The 17,508-nt window shown below is 40.2% G+C and overlaps 1 protein-coding gene across 4 annotated transcripts in view; it reads right to left on the reverse strand.

The window, feature by feature from the left end:
- EXOC6B (exocyst complex component 6B) overlaps positions 1–17,508 on the reverse strand; it is a 516,821-nt gene that overhangs the window by 35,734 nt on the left and 463,579 nt on the right. The window lies entirely within an intron of this gene.

Consider the following 17,508-nt stretch of genomic DNA (forward strand, 5'->3'; position numbering starts at 1 on the left):
GAGGTCAGAGTTTCTGCTTCACCACTTGGAACAGTCATTCTTGAAATCCAGTTGCCAGGTAAAGAAGGCTAAGATACCCAGGTAGAGAGGTAGACAGAGGTACCAGCCTCCTAACAACCCTGCCAAGGTGCCACTTGCGAGTGACACCATCCTGGCTCTCCACCCCAGCTGCCATCTGATTGCAACACCATGAAAGACGCCCTGTAAAGCGGAACTGCCCAGCTGAGCCCTGGCCACATTCCTGACCCACAGAATTGTGAACGAACAAATCCCACACCAAATGCTTGTTGATTCAAGTCACTAAGTTTTGTGGTATCTTTTTAATGTGGCAAAATATAATCAAAACAGGTAAAAACCTCCCTCCTAGATAGATTCTAGGAGCATGTTAGTCATTTGTGATGGGAACCCAGACAGAGGGAGTTTGAGGCTTCAAACTCACCTTTCTGGTTTCAACAATCCCTGAAAATGAGTAAAGAGAAGGGAGGAATTCTCTTAGAGACTCCATAGTGAGTCTTGCTAGGATTTCTGTATGGGAGTTCCCGATAGGAAGCCTTCCAGGGGAACTTGGGGGAAATTGGTTTTTCTCTGTAGGCTGGTAGCTCTTGAAACAGAAACTCTGCATTATCACCTCAGAAGGGGCTCCAATGATGCTTTTTGCCCACTACCCCCTAGAGCCCCTTCCTGCTGTGGAAAACTGAAGTCAAGAATGAGTCACTTCCATTCAAGCTGTTATTGGATATTGAGAATTGCTGCTGGTGCCTGGGGCACAGACTGTGCTCTGCAGTATCCTCCCTGATGACTGTGTGTTGCCACACCACTGTGGTAGCCCAAGCCTCTTCTTCGTGTCTGCTTCTGGCTGGGATTCCCTAGCCAGTCAACCCAGCTTGCCTGTAACCACGTCTTCTCTTTCCCTCACACTAGCCTATTGTCCACTCATCAGCTGACGTGCAGTTAGAAGACACCTGGCGCGTGGAGGGGGCCACTTGCAGGCTTCTTCCTTCACGACCATATCAGTGCCATTGATGGGAGGCTCCCACTGGCCATATGGGATTGATCCAATTTAACGAACAGAAGCACAGGATGAGGGCTCAGGAGAGGCTTTCCCAAAAGGTTTTGTGCATGCTGTGTTTTACGTGTGAAGATTTTGTTTTGGGGCTGTGAACTCTTTAAAACAAACGGTTGACGTCATTGTTAACGGGAGACAGGATGACTTGCCTAGTTTCTGTCAAGATCCACTGTTCTCGGGGAGGTAATGCAGCAAACTGGGCGGGGCCTTTTCACAATGATGCATCTTTGAAGAGCACTGTCGAATGCCCTATCTCAGTGGTCGGCAACCTCATTAGTCAACAGAGCCAAATATCAACAGTACAATGATTGAAATTTCTTTTGAGAGCCAAATTTTTTAAACTTAAACTTCTTCTAATGCCACTTCTTCAAAACAGACTCGCCCAGGCCGTGGTATTTTGTGGAAGAGCCACACGCAAGGGGCCAAAGAGCCGCATGTGGCTCGCGAGCCGCAGTTTGCCGACCACGGCCCTATCTCATTAATCACAAGAGTCTAGCTTGCACTGCAAATGGGGAGCAGGAGCTGCTTGTGAGGCAGCCACATCTCCCCTCTTGCTGAATGGTGAGAGAGGGCCGTATACTCTCACCTTCTCCCCACTTGCCTTCTAAACACCTCCTCTCTGGGGTGTACAGAAACAACAGAAAGAAGGATGGATGTGAAAATTAGTAAGTTTTATTGTTTAGTGTCTCTCCTCTGAGGTCAGATGTGAGGGGGAGAAATCTTGTTTCATTTTTGGGTTGCCCTGGGCTAGACACAATTTCCATCATGTCCCTTTGATTTACCACCCTACCATCACACAGGGACCAAGAAGGCCAAAAGCAGATACATCTTTGTCTCTCCAACATGTCTCACTCTCCGACTAACACAATGCTTATTGCTGAAACTTAACTTCCAAGAAAGATACGATTGTATTACACAAAAGTGACCAAGGAAATAAGAGCAGAGTAAAAACTTCACAGGAAAGAACAGCTCTTAAACCTACCAAACAGCTAAGGTTGCAGGACCGACTAGCCTGAAACTTGAAGAACGACAGGAACCCTCATGCAGACGGGAGATATGACCACTTGATCAGGGGCAGACGCTGGGTGCCTGGCAAGCTGGTAAGAAGAAGTTAGCTAAAATTGTTAACAAATTCCTAAAGGCTGAGTGTGGACTAGCGTGAGGGCACAGACCCTCTGGGAATAATACACCCAACAGGAATCTGTACCCGTCAGGCAACTCTTCCCCACAGACCTCCGTGCTCAAGCGAAATTAGGAGCAGAACAAGAGACCTGAGAAGACTTCCTTCATGGCGGAAGCCTGGGGAAGATGTATAGTAGTCACTTCAGGGAAGAAATAAAGCCCTGCCCAGATGCTTCTGTCCTGTCTCCACTACGAAGCCATAAGCCTTAAGCTGCTGACGAAAGGAAGGGCAGCATTCATGGCAGAGGGGAAGATCTAGTGCAGCTAGAGAAAAATCAGAAAACAAAATAAAACAAAACAAACAAAAAGCCAGCCACCACCCTGTGTCCATGGGGGAGACAGAAAAAGGAGCGGGTCCAGATCATGAGCGATCCCTTACTGCTGGGAGAGGGACAGGTTCACTGAGAAAGAAAATGAAAACACCTCCACTCCTCAACACTAAGCTAGCAAGCAACAAATCACCAAGGTCACCAGTAAACTGCCAGAAGAGAGGCACTCTGAGAGGGAGCAGAGGGAAGACATAAACAAGGATGTCCACTCTTCACATTTTCTTATATGATTAAATTCAGATGACTCACTTTTGGCAAGAATATTATACAACTGATACTGCTTTCTTCCCCTCAATGCATCCTATCAAGTGGCACATGATTTGAAATTATCCTATGACTGATGATCTCTTTGATCACTTGATTAGGGAGATGGCTTCCAGGCCTCTCCACTGTAAAAGTATACTTCCCCCACATAATAAGTATTTTATGGGGAGGTACTTTGAAATAATATTAATACCCCATTATCATCTAACTTTCACTGTATTTAGTCATTTATTTATTAAAATATATTTTTATTGATTTCAGAGAAGGGAGATGGATAGAGAGATAGAAACATGGATGAGAGAGAAACATCCATTGGCTGCCTCCTGCAAGCCTCCTACTGGGGATCAAGCCTGCAACCTGGGCATGTGCCCTGACCAGGAATTGAACCGTGACCTCCTGGTTCATAGGTCAACACTCAACCACTGAGCCACACCAGTTGGTTATTACTAGATGTACCGGTTAATAATGCAGTTTTTTTCAATAGCTGGAGTTACACATATGTTGATATATATGCAATTTGATATGTATGCTATTTTGTTGTATTGACAACAACCTTCAAAACTTCATATGTCAAATTTGCTGAAGGTGTTAACATCATGGATATTTTTAGACTTAAAAATGTCGAATTTCGTGCCAAAAAAAGAGTATTTGGGGGAAGTTTTAATTTATTACTTTATTTTGAAGAAAAGTGCTGCTGAAAGTTATCGTATACTTCGGGAAGCTTATGGTGAACATGCTTCATCTCAAGATACTTGTGAACGCTGGTTTAAATGCTTTAAAAGTGATTATTTCATGTGAAAGACAAAGAACATCCAGGTCAACCGAAAAAGTTTGAAGACCAACAATTAAAAGCATTATTGGATAAAGATGCGTGTCAAACTCAAAAACAACCTGCAGGAAGATTAAACGTTGCTCAGCAAACAATTTCCAATCATTTACAAGCAATGGGAAAGATTTTAAAGGACAGAAAATGGGTGCCACATCAACTGAACGAAAGACAAATGGAAAACCGCAAAGTCATCAGTAAAATGTTGCTTCAACGTCACGAAAGAAAGTCTTTTTTGCATCGAATTGTGACTGGCGATGAAAAGTGGATTTATTCTGAGAATCCCAAAGCACAAAATCATGGGTTGATCCAGGTCAACAATCAACATCGACTGCAAGGCCAAATCGCTTCTGAAAAAAGACAATGCTCTGCGTTTGGTGGGATAAGGAAGGTGTGGTGTATTATGAGCTTCTAAAACCAGGTGAAACCATTAATACTGATCACTACAGACAACAAACAATCAATTTGAACCACGCTTTAATCGTGAAATGACCAGAATGGGCCAGAAGACACAGCAAAGTAATTTTGCTTCATGATAATGCACCATCACATACTTCAAAACCAGTTAAAGACACATGAAAAGATCTTGCCTGGGAAGTATTAACCCACCCGCCGTATTCACCAGACCTTGCTTCTTCAGATTACCACTTGTTCCGATCGATGGCACATGCACTTTCTGAGGAGCACTTCAAAACGTATGAAGAAGTGGAAAATTGGGTCTCTGAATGGTTTGCCTCAAAACAAGAAAAGTTCTATTGGGACGGTATCCACAAATTACCTGAAAGATAGGGGAAATGTGTAGCTAGCGATGGACATTACTTTTAATAAAGCACTTTTGATGTTTCTCTAGGAATTATTGTGTTTTCTTTGGATTACAAAATCCGCACTATTAATGGGTCAATAGTTAACCCGCACTATTAACCGGTTAATAGTTAATCTGCATTATTCCACATTATTAACCGTAATAATGCGGATTTTGTAATCAAAGAAAACAAGATAATTTCAAGAGAAACATCAAAAGTGATTTATTCAAAGTAATGTCCATTGCTAGCTACACATTGCCCCTATCTTTCAGGTAATTTGTGGATACCATCCCAATAGAACTTTACTTGTTTTGAGGCAGACCATTCAAAGATCCAATTTTCTACTTCTTCGTACGTTTTGAAGCGCTGCTCAGAAAGTGCGTGTACCATCGATCGGAACAAGTTCTAATCTGAAGGAGCAATACAACAAAATAGCATACATATCAAATCGCGTATATATCAACATATGTGTAACTCCATCTATTGAAAAAAATCTGCATTATTAACAGGTATACCTAGTAGTCAATTATTTAATATCTGTATGGACTTGTGGTTTCTTATTTTTTTAAAATATAGTTTGCTACTATAATAATTTACTTTGGTGCTTGAATTATCTCCAATTTAGCCAATGGAGGCTCCTTGGAGCTTGCTTCTGGATCCTTCTGACAACCCCCCACTATTCTTTAAGTACTTAGTTTCTAGTACAAAAAGATGTTCTAGGCTCATCTTGTACTTTCCCTGGGCACAGTCATTTGTCTGAAATGCCCTGGTTTCTTCTAGTGGAGAGTTATATGGAGAATCTGAGTCATAGCACTGGAGATGCTTGCTCTTTGCCACAGGGTGTTACTTCTTCCAGAAAAAATCAGGAGATATATGTTCTTATATAAGTATATGCAACATATTAACAAACACATTTACCTCTATACTTACTTCTACATTTATGTATAATAAAAACTATGTGTTCACACTATAGGGTTCAATGGAGTTCTTTCCCCTTCCATATCTGTAGCCCCTTCTCTGAGAGTTAGAAATTGACTTCCATTATCCTTAATATTTAATCTACCTTCCGGGTCTCCTATCTCTGTTGCCACCTTCTCCTTTTTCTGTTTGGCTCTGACTCCCCTTTCTGAACAGCTTTCCACGTGCAAGCCCTCCTCATGCAGCTTCTGTGCTCCGGTTCCCCAGGCCAGACCACCCTCTGAACATGCTCTTCTTGAGTTGCATGGGCTCTGACACCTGAGTCGCACTGCCCCCATGCATGCACACCTTCCTGCCTTACCCTGGTGGGCTGTGACACCTGACCCGCATCGCCCCCATGCATGCACCCTACCTGCCCTACCCTGGTGGGTTGTGACACCTGACCCGCATCGCCCCCATGCATGCACCCTACCTGCCCTACCCTGGTGGGCTATGACACCTGAGCTGCCCCCATGCATGCACACCTTCCTGCCTTATCCTGGTGGGCTGTGACTCCTGAGCTGCCCCCATGCATCCACCCTACCTGCCTGGTGGGCTCTGACACCGTACGCCGACCCACCTCTCTGTGCAGATGCCTTCATGCCCTGCTGGGCTCTGGTTCCTCACGCCAGGCCACACTCCACTCCTAGGCACCTTCCTCATCCTGCTCGGACTCTAACACTCATGCCAGGCAATTCCTTTGCAGAGACACCTCCTCACCCTTCATTTTATTTTTTGAATATATAAGTGCTTAAAGACTATGGGAAAATAAGCAGAATGATGGAAGCTTAGAGTTGGCCAAATGCTGTCTCAGTTTTCATAAAAGAGAATCAAATGGATGCTGAAAACTAAAATAAGATAGACATCTCATATACTGTCACTAATATTGTTTGACATAGTCATTTTATTCCTGCTAGTTTATTCTAAATTATCTGACCTGCAAAAAAAAAAAAAAAAAAAAAAAAAGCCTAGAGACCAAAATGATCACAACCGATTTATTTATAATTTAAAATCGGCAACATCCAACAATAGGGCAATTTATTGTGCAGCCATGACAATGTTAATATGTTTGCAAAAATATAGGAGGAAATGTTCTTAAAATAATATACAAAAATCAGCACATAAAACTGAGTATATTGTATAAGCCCAACTGTGCAAAAACACATATTAGTGAGGAAAGGATACACCAGAGTATTTACAGTGATGATCTCTGGATGGTTTGACAATGGGCAATTTTTTCCTTATGAATTAGCCTTTTATATTTTCTCAATTTATTTAATAAGCATGTATTAGTTTTAAAATGGGGGAAAACTTTAAGATATTGATTAGTACTGTTTCCACAGCAAATATTTACTGAATAAATGAATGAATGAACATCAAAATAATATTTTTAAATTACTTGAGGGCAGAGGTTAACTTCTTTTGAGTTACCACTATACTCAATTCAGGGTTTGGTCCCAGACGATATTTAAAAATACATTCTATTTGATTGACATGTGCATCTGAAAACCGTAAGTACTCTGTAACTACCTTCTTTTATCTGCCTTCTCCTTGGTATGGGGAAGACACCTTATGAATTAGCCAGCCAGGTAAGAGGGTCAAGCTGGGGATGGGGTAAAGACAAGGAATATAAAGGAAAAGGTAAGGAATGTCTGAGCAAAGGTCCAGAAAAACTGAGTAATAACCAGTGTGCTCACAATGAAAAGTCATTAAGAGCTTCACACTAATGGAATAGCCAGAACATAGAAATGAAAACTCCCTTAAACATTCACAACTTCTGTTCTTTTGTTGGCTGGACCCCACTGCCTAGTGCATCCAGGCACTTCTATAATGAGTCCTCTAAGATATAGGGAATATGATGATTGCCACTGAAAAACAGAATCAGATCTCAAAAAAAGAAGGGCAAGTGCTACACCCAGCTGCTCAGCACCTACTCACTGCAGTAGGGAACTACGACGCGTGAGGAGAGCTCACAGGCCATCTTTGTGTCCAGAACTTGTCATAGAAACCTTTCTGCAGGGAAGGCAGGCCTTAAAGTATGGAAACATTTTTGTGTAAACATAAAAAAAGTATGTAATAATTATATTTTTATAGGCAGAGCTGAGGGCATAGGACAATTCATTCAAGAAGCTTCTTAATTATTGTTTTAACATAAAAACTTTATTGTATATTTGTGTGTCACTGTACCTAGTTATGGAACTCAACACAAACAACCCTGGGCTAGAAGTTAAGCTGATTATCAGCTGGGGAGAGCACACAGCCTTTCTTCTGGCGACACAGTGTTTCACAACTGGGTCCTTATGGGGGCACTGGTACCTTTCTCAGGAATTACCTGATACTGTCTCCTCTTTGGAGACAGGTCATGTGGCTGGCTGGGCTACATGAGTAATTCTCCCGGAAAATGCTATTATTGCACAGTGAGCTGTAACTATCACTTAACATGTAAGTTAAGTGATAGTTACAATCACTTAATTACTTAGCTGTAATTATCCCCAACACTTCAAATTACTCATCACAAGCTCCTCTGAACCCTAACTGGGCAGAGGGAACTTTCATGCTACGAGTCCCCTCATGCACTAATCATTCATTCATCAGTGACTGAACCAATAATGTGAGGCTGATGGCTAAGACCCTCAGTGGAGGAGATGCTTTCATGTGAGGGCTTGCAGCACACTCACTCTCTTCCGAGTTGGTCTAACTGCTCTAGATGTGAGTCACGGGCACTGAAAGTGTGTGGCAGCAACACCACCTGTGTCTAGTATGTCTGAGGTCTACCCCCTCCGTTTGGTATCCCTGCCCCCCCAATCCCACCCAAAGAACACTGCTGTCTTTTCCTTGGTCACCAGGCTCCATTCTAATTTGGTCAGAAGGTAAAAGGAGCCCCAAAGGCAGATAAAATTCTGAGTTAACTGATTTCAATAGTTAATAGCCATTGCAAAACCACTATTCAGAAAATGCATTGGGGGAAAAAAAGCCCACAAAGATTCCTTCAACTTGTTTTAAATAATTGGACCAAACTCATTTAAACTTTGGAAGGGTGAGTAAAGCACCAAGTTATGAGTGCAGTTTATAAAAGATAAAGATCTGAGTCATCCCTTTGTGGTTACAGATTACGAAACCATTTCAGGCTCTCGCTAGACAGTATTCTCCATGAATGTGAGACTGCAAACAGAGCAAGCCCAAGGGAGAGCATCTCTGATTACGACCCCTGTTAAAGTTTCCTCCTAAGCATCCTTGTACAGTTTACAATTTAATTTTTGGGGCCTTTGTAATCTTTAGCCCTTGTGTATATATCATCTAATGAAAAGGCCTTTTTTGAATTAACATGGTATTTGGAAAGAAAACATGTGTTTCTGTTTTATTATTAAATACATTTATAAAGAGAGAAAATGTTCTCAGACCTAGTAGATGCCTGTTTTTCTTTTTTTAAAAAGCAAGAATCCTGTAACACTTGAGGAAAATAGAACCCTTAACATAAACACTCAGATGGCATGGGTCATGATAAATTTTGGGGTAGAAGTAATTGTGGAGCTTAGGAATTCAGATTTGCTTCATCTGACCACCTTGGGGGTAAACACATTGTTCCGCCCTTTCCAGCTATTTGGCGAACTTGGCATCTATGAAGCAGGACATTCTGGGATACAGACCATTCCAACTACCACAATGGTCTTGTGTTTCAAGACCTCTTGTTTATAAACACAGCCCCTTTCCAGTTTAATTTCTCTCCTTTTTCAGTTTGTTTAAGCGCTAAATATTTTCAGAGTACAAAAGCCAAATAAGGATATTTTTTAAATTAATGCCTAGCAATATGCAATAAACTAATAAAATATACCAGAAATATTATGTTTCATACACATCTAACTTACATTTACTAGTATCAAGGAAATGGACATTAAAACAATGGAAAGTAGCTATTTTACACCTAAAAATTAGCAAATGTATTAAAAATATTAACTCAATGTTTGCAAGGTTTTGGTAAAAATTAGTACACTTATGCATTGCATATGCATATTATACCACTATAATATGGCAAATCAGTTAGGAGGAAAAATGACATTGAGAATCACAAAAATATTTCTATCCTCTGGCATAATGTTTCCACTCCTAGAAATTTACCTGAAGGGAAATAACTTACTAGACTAAAAATGCTATATGTATAACATGCATGTTACAGGATCCTCAGAAAAAACTACACCAACTTGAAAACAAGCTAAATGAATGGATCTCAACTGGGGTGCAAGCACCCCTTTATGGCAGAGGGGAGCACATCCGTTTCTTCCAAGGGGAAAAGAAGAAAGAAACAAACATATGTTTAGCTTAAAAAGCAGACTGAGAATTATTATTGCTTTTATTTTCTTTTAGATACAAAATTGCTTTATTTTATAATTTTAAATAATACTAAAAAGGATATGATATTTTTATGTTCATTAAAAACAGGTAGGAGTAAAGAAAGTTCGATAAATAGCCATGTATATATCAATAGTAAGCCTAACGACAAACAAAATTAGAAAAAGCAACTCAACAACAACAATAATGTTTATTGAGCACTTTATGTGCTAGGTATTGGACTAAGTTCTTTCCGTACATTATTCTTCATTTAATTTCCATATCCGTAGGAGATAGAGTAGTTGAGACAGTTTAGATTTATGTAAAAATATGATTATTGAAAAAAGGTAGTTAATGACAAACCCATTTAGTTTTCCAGAGGGCGGAAAGGTGTGTGAGTTTGGGGTTTTAAGCCCACATGCGGACCTGGGACAATGACTTGGACTGTCTATGGGGCCTGAAATCGCCAAGACTGTCCAAGGGTCAAACCTTAATGATAAGCATATCTGAAAACAAACCCACCCTTTAGCATAGTAGGAAAAGGAAACCTGTTCACTGTAGCATTTCAAATACAATGTTCTGAATTCTGCTTTCCTCTGCCCCCTTTAACATTATATTGGGCATACTTTCGTATCAGTGTAAGAACTTCCTCATTAATATCCCATTAAACAATTATAAATAATGAGTAGTGAATAACCTAGTACATGCGTACAAGTATACAAATCTGTAGGACTGAGTGTTTAGAGGAGAACTGATTGATCAAAAGATACTACACTCCTCCCTTAGACGTTGTATTAATTTACCACATCAACATAAGTGACCATCTCTCTATACCCTTGGAAACACAGTGCATGGATAACTTCTAGAACAGAAGTAGAATATAAAACCACTAAACCAAAGGGGAAAGGAGATGAAAAGAAAATCAATCAAATAGAAGGCAGAGAGACAAAGGAGATATAATGCCTAAATGCAATGCAGTATCTTGGATTGGATCCTGAAATAGAAAAAGAACATTAGTGGAAAAAATGGCAAAATTTGAACGAAGTCTGTAGTTAATGTAAATGTACCAATCTTAGTTTCTTAGTTGTGACAAATGTGCCATGGTGATATAAAAGATGTCCACATTAAGAACTGGGTTGAAGGGCATACAGGAGCTCCTTGTATTATCTTGGTAACTTTTATGTACATCTAAAATTATCCCTCTGCCCCAAATTTGATTTTTAAAAAGGGGGAAAAGGGAAGGTCTTCCCAGCAGGTGAGAAGGGTAGTATAAGCAAGGCTTTGGGGGGAGGGTGTGTGGAAACAGGACCACCCATGCAAGGAACTACAAGCAGGTTGGTGTTGCATCACAATGTATGAGTTGCTTAATTAATGTGTTTTCTTCAACATCCCTTTAGAATAGCATGATCTAGATTTACTTGGGGTGTCAGGATTTAAAGAAAAAATATAAATGTAGGGTTTATGTTCACTTTGATTAGATCATAATGCCATCATCAAAACACTGTCATTCTGGTAGTAACTATGATGGGTCTAACTTCATTCATCAGTAGACTTGGTACATAAGTGAACAGCCAAGTGAGGGTGATTATATTCAATATGACATCTCTGTCAGACATTTAAATAAGTGATTTGAAATTAGGGATAGTGTATTTTCTGTCCTCTTAATCAGAAGCAAATTGTCTATATATTTATTAGGTAACTAGGAAGTATGAAATTGACAACTATTATATAAAACAAACAAAAAAATATATATAATCCTTGACAAGTGTGTCAAAGACTGAAAGTAATATCACGTGTAAAATAGTGTTAGAAAGTATCTGCATTCTATACATTCATATATGCTATGCTAACATTTAATACCAAAATATTAAAAATAGAAGGCAGGAGATGACAAGAACAAAAAGAAGCAAAGAAAAGGCATTGTAAATAGCACAAATAAAATGTTAGAAATAAAAATATTATAGCAGTGGTCTAAATTAATCAGTTAAAAGATAGAAGTTCTCATATTGTATTAATAAGAAAATCCAAGTATATGCTGCCTATTAGAGATAGTTCTAAAATATAACTATGAGGACACAGAAAGTTCCAAGTTAAGCAATGTAAAAAAGACTTACTAAGGAAATACTAAAGAGGGAGAGACTAGTGTAGTATCAACTATAAGATGGGGGGAAAAAAAGCAATATTTGGAATAAAGAGTGTCACTATGCACTGATAAAAGGAATACTTCACCAAGACATAAAATTTCTAAATTTTTATAGACCCAATAGCTTAGTACCAAAATATGCAGCTATACAAAGAAAGAACTGACACTATTATAAGGATAGATGGATACACCACAATGTTACAGGGAGATTTTAATGCTTTTATTTTGGTATTTGATAAGGCAGATTTTAAAAAATTAGTGAAGATACAAAATATCTGAATAGCACAATTATTAAGTTTGACCCACTGGATATGTACCCTTGCATTCATTTCCTAGAAAACACATTTTTTTAAGCACCTGCAGGGCATTTACAAAAATTGGACACAAAGATTCTATAAAACAAACTTCAAAAATTACCACATTCTTGGAGTCCATGTAATCCTATCGAATAAAGAGGGAATATGCAAATTGACCATCACACTGTCACAAAGATGGCAAAGCCCATAGCCACAGATGGCGGCACCCAGTCCCCTCAGCCCCGTCGGAGTCCCACAGTCCTTTCAGCCCAGCTCGGGGGGCAGCAGGTGCACGGTGCGGCTAGACCTGCCCTCAGCCCCCCAGCTGCCCAGAGCTGGCCCGAGGCACAGGCAAGCCTCAGATGTTGGCTGCCCAGCCACCGAGGGTGGACCCAAGGCGCAGGCAAGCCTCGGATGGCAGCTGCCCAGCCACCCAGGGCCGCCCAAGGCTCAGGTAACCAGGGCCGGCTGAGGCTTGAACTGCTGGCAGTGGCAGCAGCAGAGGTGTGATGGGGGCGTCGCCTTTCCCTGATCACTGGGTAGCCTCCTGCCCCTGAGGGCTGTGAGAGAGGGCAGGCCGGGCTGAGGGACCCCCCTCCAGTGCATGAATTTTCATGCACCGGGCCTCTAGTAACATTATAAATAAAAACTTAAATCTACATGTCTTTAAAAAAACAACCACAAGAAAGTCTTTTCACCAGGAAGCTTATAATTTTACATGACTAGAAGAACAACTTGTGGGGCAAAAAAGCTAAGGAAGTGATAGCTTCATTCAGCACTACACAATCGGTGCTGCTCACCAGTGTCACTCACCAGGCCAGGAAGAAGAGTCCTGCTGGTGGAGGAATAGCATTGGCAAAGATAAAAAGGTATAAAAGAGCAAGGAATTCGGGGGTAAAGTAAGATTAAAGGATCAGATAAGAAGGAAAAAGTAGCAAAGAGGCTGTTGAGGTAGATTGGAGTCAGCAAGTTCGGACTTTGTCCAGGAGAAGGAAGTTTGAATTTTATCAGTTAGCCAGAGGGAACTGATCAAAGGTGTCTTAAGTGTGGGGTTGATAAGTTTGATCATTCTATTCCACTGTGCAGGCTGGACTACACCAAATGGAGGGAGTGGTAAGCTGAAAGAGCTTCGTTGGGATAGAAGTAGTGAAGATACAGAGTAACAAATTGGTTTAAGATGTGGTAAGGTCATGGTGCTGACATCACTTGATAACTTACCCTATGTCCAGGAGAATGAGTAAGTGGGAGAAAAAGAGGAAATAAGGAGAAATCTAAGATTTCTTAGTGTGAGTGATTGATTGGGTGGTGATGCCATTAATTGAAAGAAATGAGGAAGAAAGGAAAAGCAGGTAGGAGATGAGGGAAAAAAATAAAGCATTGAATTCAGGACATACTGCATTTGAAGTATTGGTGGGCATCCTTAAGAAGATCTAACAGACAGTGATGGGAGAGTTTAGAGGAAGCATTAGGAAGCAACGGGGAAGCAAGGAGATTAGAGGCTAGAAAAATTCAAGTTGGCAGAAACTGGGCAGCCAGAATCAGTCTGCCATTTGCTATAAAACCACAATCTTTGGGACAACTTTAGACCAACGATTTATGGTCTATAACAAAAAGCAAGCCATCTTCAGACCTGGAAGAAATCAGGTATTTAGCAGAGGAAGACAAGGCTGGGAGTTCCCCAATGGTGGCTGCTGAGCATCCCACAAAAGGAAGAATAAAGGAGAAAATAGACAATCCACAAATTCAAATATCCGTTCCATTTTCATTCTTCTATAGTTAACACTGCATGAAAATGTGTATTATAGTACTTGCAATTAGCAAAAATGTAAAACCATCTAAATTGGAACTGATAAATTATGACACATTAACTCAAAATATTTCTTTTAGAAAAGCTGCCTGTGTACAAAAAAAAAATACATATTCCATGTCATCTAATAGCATTCCTTAAAATCTACACTGTTGGGAAGGCTTTGGCTATTTTTGTAGTACTGGACATAAGTACATCAAGACAAGGGATTCTATTAGGAATCCCCATCTCAAAGCATCTTTATAAAGGCAGGATCACCTTACTGTACAATGTATCATAGATATAAAACAAACAAACAAAAAATACACAACAGGAAAGAAAAGGGGTGAGTGCAGAAGGAAAAGAATAGAACAGCACTATTTTCCAAAGTATTTTCAAAGATTCTCTGTGGAAAAAAAGGAAAGGAAAAGAAGGGAGGGGAGGGGAAGAGAGGGGAGGGTTCTACAGGCAACAAGTTTGTCTTACTAGGGCAGGGGTCATATGAAGGCCTCTGAGACGTTCTGCTGTTAAGAAATCCACTGTTTAACTAATAAGCATGTCCCAAATTTACTTACTATGGAATTCTTTCACTGTAAGACACTTATTAGCATATTATGAACCTATGGTTCTATTAAACATACTATGAGAAATATGAACTAAATTTAAAAAATTTATTTGTGAACAAAGGCTTTGGAAAGAGAAAAACTAGTAGAAAGACAAAAAGACTGAATTTGGGAAGTCTGACTTCTGAGTAATGTCTTTAAGTAACTGGAGGCATATCATTTTTTGTTTTTGCATTACAATTCCTTCTTGTGTCAAATGGTGGTAATTATTAATTTCACCTATGCCTTACAGAGTCCTTGATACTAGCTAGCTGCATGAGATGCTGGCAGAGAAAGTGGTATATACTTAATAATGGATTCTCTGCATTCTAACATTTTAATTAATGACCTGATTCATATATATGTATCTGAATATATACAGTATATTCATATTTTAACTTTTATTGTTGAAAGTATTACATATGTCCCCCCCCTCCCCATTGACCCTTCTAGACCACCCTGCCCCCCACCCCAGGCCTTCACCACACTATTGTCTGTGTTATGCATATAAGCATACAAGTTCTTTGGTTGACTTCTTCCCCCGACCACATAGTTAAATGAGATTTAAAATTTTCTTAGTGCTAGAAACTAAGAAAGAGATAAAATAGTCTCTGCAGAAGCTTTCAAAATCTGGTGAAATAAGATTTACAGATGGGTAAAATAAACTTAAGGGCTCAATTGTTAGGATTACCAGTGCTACTAGAATTCAGAGGACCAAACAAAGCTAGCTGAAAGAGTTAGGATTTGATCTGGGTATTGAAGTATTGCTAGGGATAGCCAGAAAGATGGCATTTCAGGCAAACACACACACACAACAAAACTAAAAACAGTATGAATGAAAGCAGGAATAGACATGACATATCCCTAAGGATGAAAAACAGGCCCTACAGCAGTGGTTTTCAACCTTCCTAATGCCGCGACCCTTTAATACAGTTCTTCATGTTGTGGTGACCCCCGACCATAAAATTATTTCCGTTGCTACTTCATAACTGTAATTTTGCTACTGTTATGAATCATAATGTAAATATCTGTGTTTTCCGATGGTCTTAGGCGACCCTGCTAGCGGTTCTCAACCTATGAGTCGCGACCCACAGGTTGAGAACCACTGCTGTAGAGCCTAAGACCATCGGAAAACACAAATATTTACATTACGATTCATAACAGTAGCAAAATTACAGTTATGAAGTAGCAACGGAAATAATTTTATGGTCGGGGGTCACCACAACATGAAGATATCTGTGTTTTCCGATGGTCTTAGGCGACCCTGCTAGCGGTTCTCAACCTGTGAGTCGCGACCCACAGGTTGAGAACCACTGATGTAGAGCCTAAGACCATTGGAAAACACAAATATTTACATTACGATTCATAACAGTAGCAAAATTACAGTTATGAAGTAGCAACGAAAATAATTTTATGGTCGGGGGTCACCACAACATGAAGAACTGTATTAAAGGGTCACGGCATTAGGAAGGTTGAGAACCACTGCTCTACTGGGATGTATTACAAAATATTGGTTAAAAAAAAAAAAAAAAGGAGTCAATATAGTTAAAATGCTTTTTCCATCCATGAGAATATCTGGAGACTAAAGATTTTCCCGACATTCCCAACTTCCTATTTCCCATAAAAGACCTCTCCCTCCCTCCTTCCTTCCCTCTCTCTTACTCTCTCATAATAGTACTAGAGGCCCAGTGCACAAATTCGTGCACCAGTGGGGTCCCTTGGCCTGGCCTGCAGGATCAGGCCAAAAACAGCTCTCTGACATCACCTGAGGGGTCCCAGATTGTGAGAGGATGCAGGCCAGGCTGAGGGACCCCACCGGTGCATGATAGGGGCCGGGGAGGGATGCGGGAGGTTGGCCAGCTGGGGAGGGGCCGCGGGAGGGCTCCAGGGCATGTCTGGCCCATCTTGCTCAGTCCCAATCAGCCGGACCCCAGCATCAAGCTAACCTACCGGTCGGAGCGTCTGCCCCCTGGTGGTCAGTGCACATCATAGCGACTGGTCGACTGGTTGACTGTCTGCCCCCTGGTAGTCAGTTCATGTCATAGTGAGCGGTTGAGCGGCCTTAGCATATTATTAGCATATTACGAAGAAATGCTAAGTAAAACAATGAGATACCTTTTGCTTATAAAATAAGCAAAAAATTTTTTTAGCTGAGAATATTTAATACTGGTCATAGTGAGATGATAAGGAACCCTTACATATAATATACATGGGAGTAAATTGGTAAAACTATTCTAGAAAGCAATTTGTTAATATATATAAAGAGCCATAAATGTTCACAACATTTAACCTAGTAATTCTACTTCTAGAAATGTGTCCTAAGGAACTAATTAGAAAATCTAGACAAATATATATGTACAGGATGTTCATCATAGTGTTATTTATACTAGGCAAAAACTAGAAACAATATAAATGTCTAACCACAAGAAAATAGTTAAAATTTATATTCCCTAAGGTAGAATATAAAATATGATTTTATGTTGTTTTAATAATATAAGAACATGCTTTTAATATAACATTAAGTGAAAAATTCCAGACACAAACTTATATAAATAATATTTCAATATTATTTTAAATGTATAATTTTCCAAAGTTTCTATAATAAACAGGTTCTACTTTTGTAACCAGGGAAAGAAACCCTACTAAATGTAACACTCTTTAGAAAGCTATCATGGGACTAAAAAAATCTCAAAAGCTCACATGACCATTTCTTTTTTTAAATCCTCACCCAAAGGAAAATGCTTAGGGAGAGGGAGAGGAAGAGGGAGAGGGGGAGGGGAGACAGGGGGGAGGGAGAGGGAAGAGGGAGGGAGGGAGAGAGTGAGAGAGAGAGAAACATGTGCCCTCACCAGAATCGAACCCGTCACCCAGGTTTGTACCCTGAGCCGGAATCAAACTGACAACCTTTCAGTGCACAGGATGACGCTC

This window comes from Cnephaeus nilssonii (assembly GCF_951640355.1).
Source record: "Cnephaeus nilssonii genome assembly, chromosome: 15".
NCBI classification, from domain to species: Eukaryota; Metazoa; Chordata; class Mammalia; order Chiroptera; family Vespertilionidae; genus Cnephaeus; species Cnephaeus nilssonii.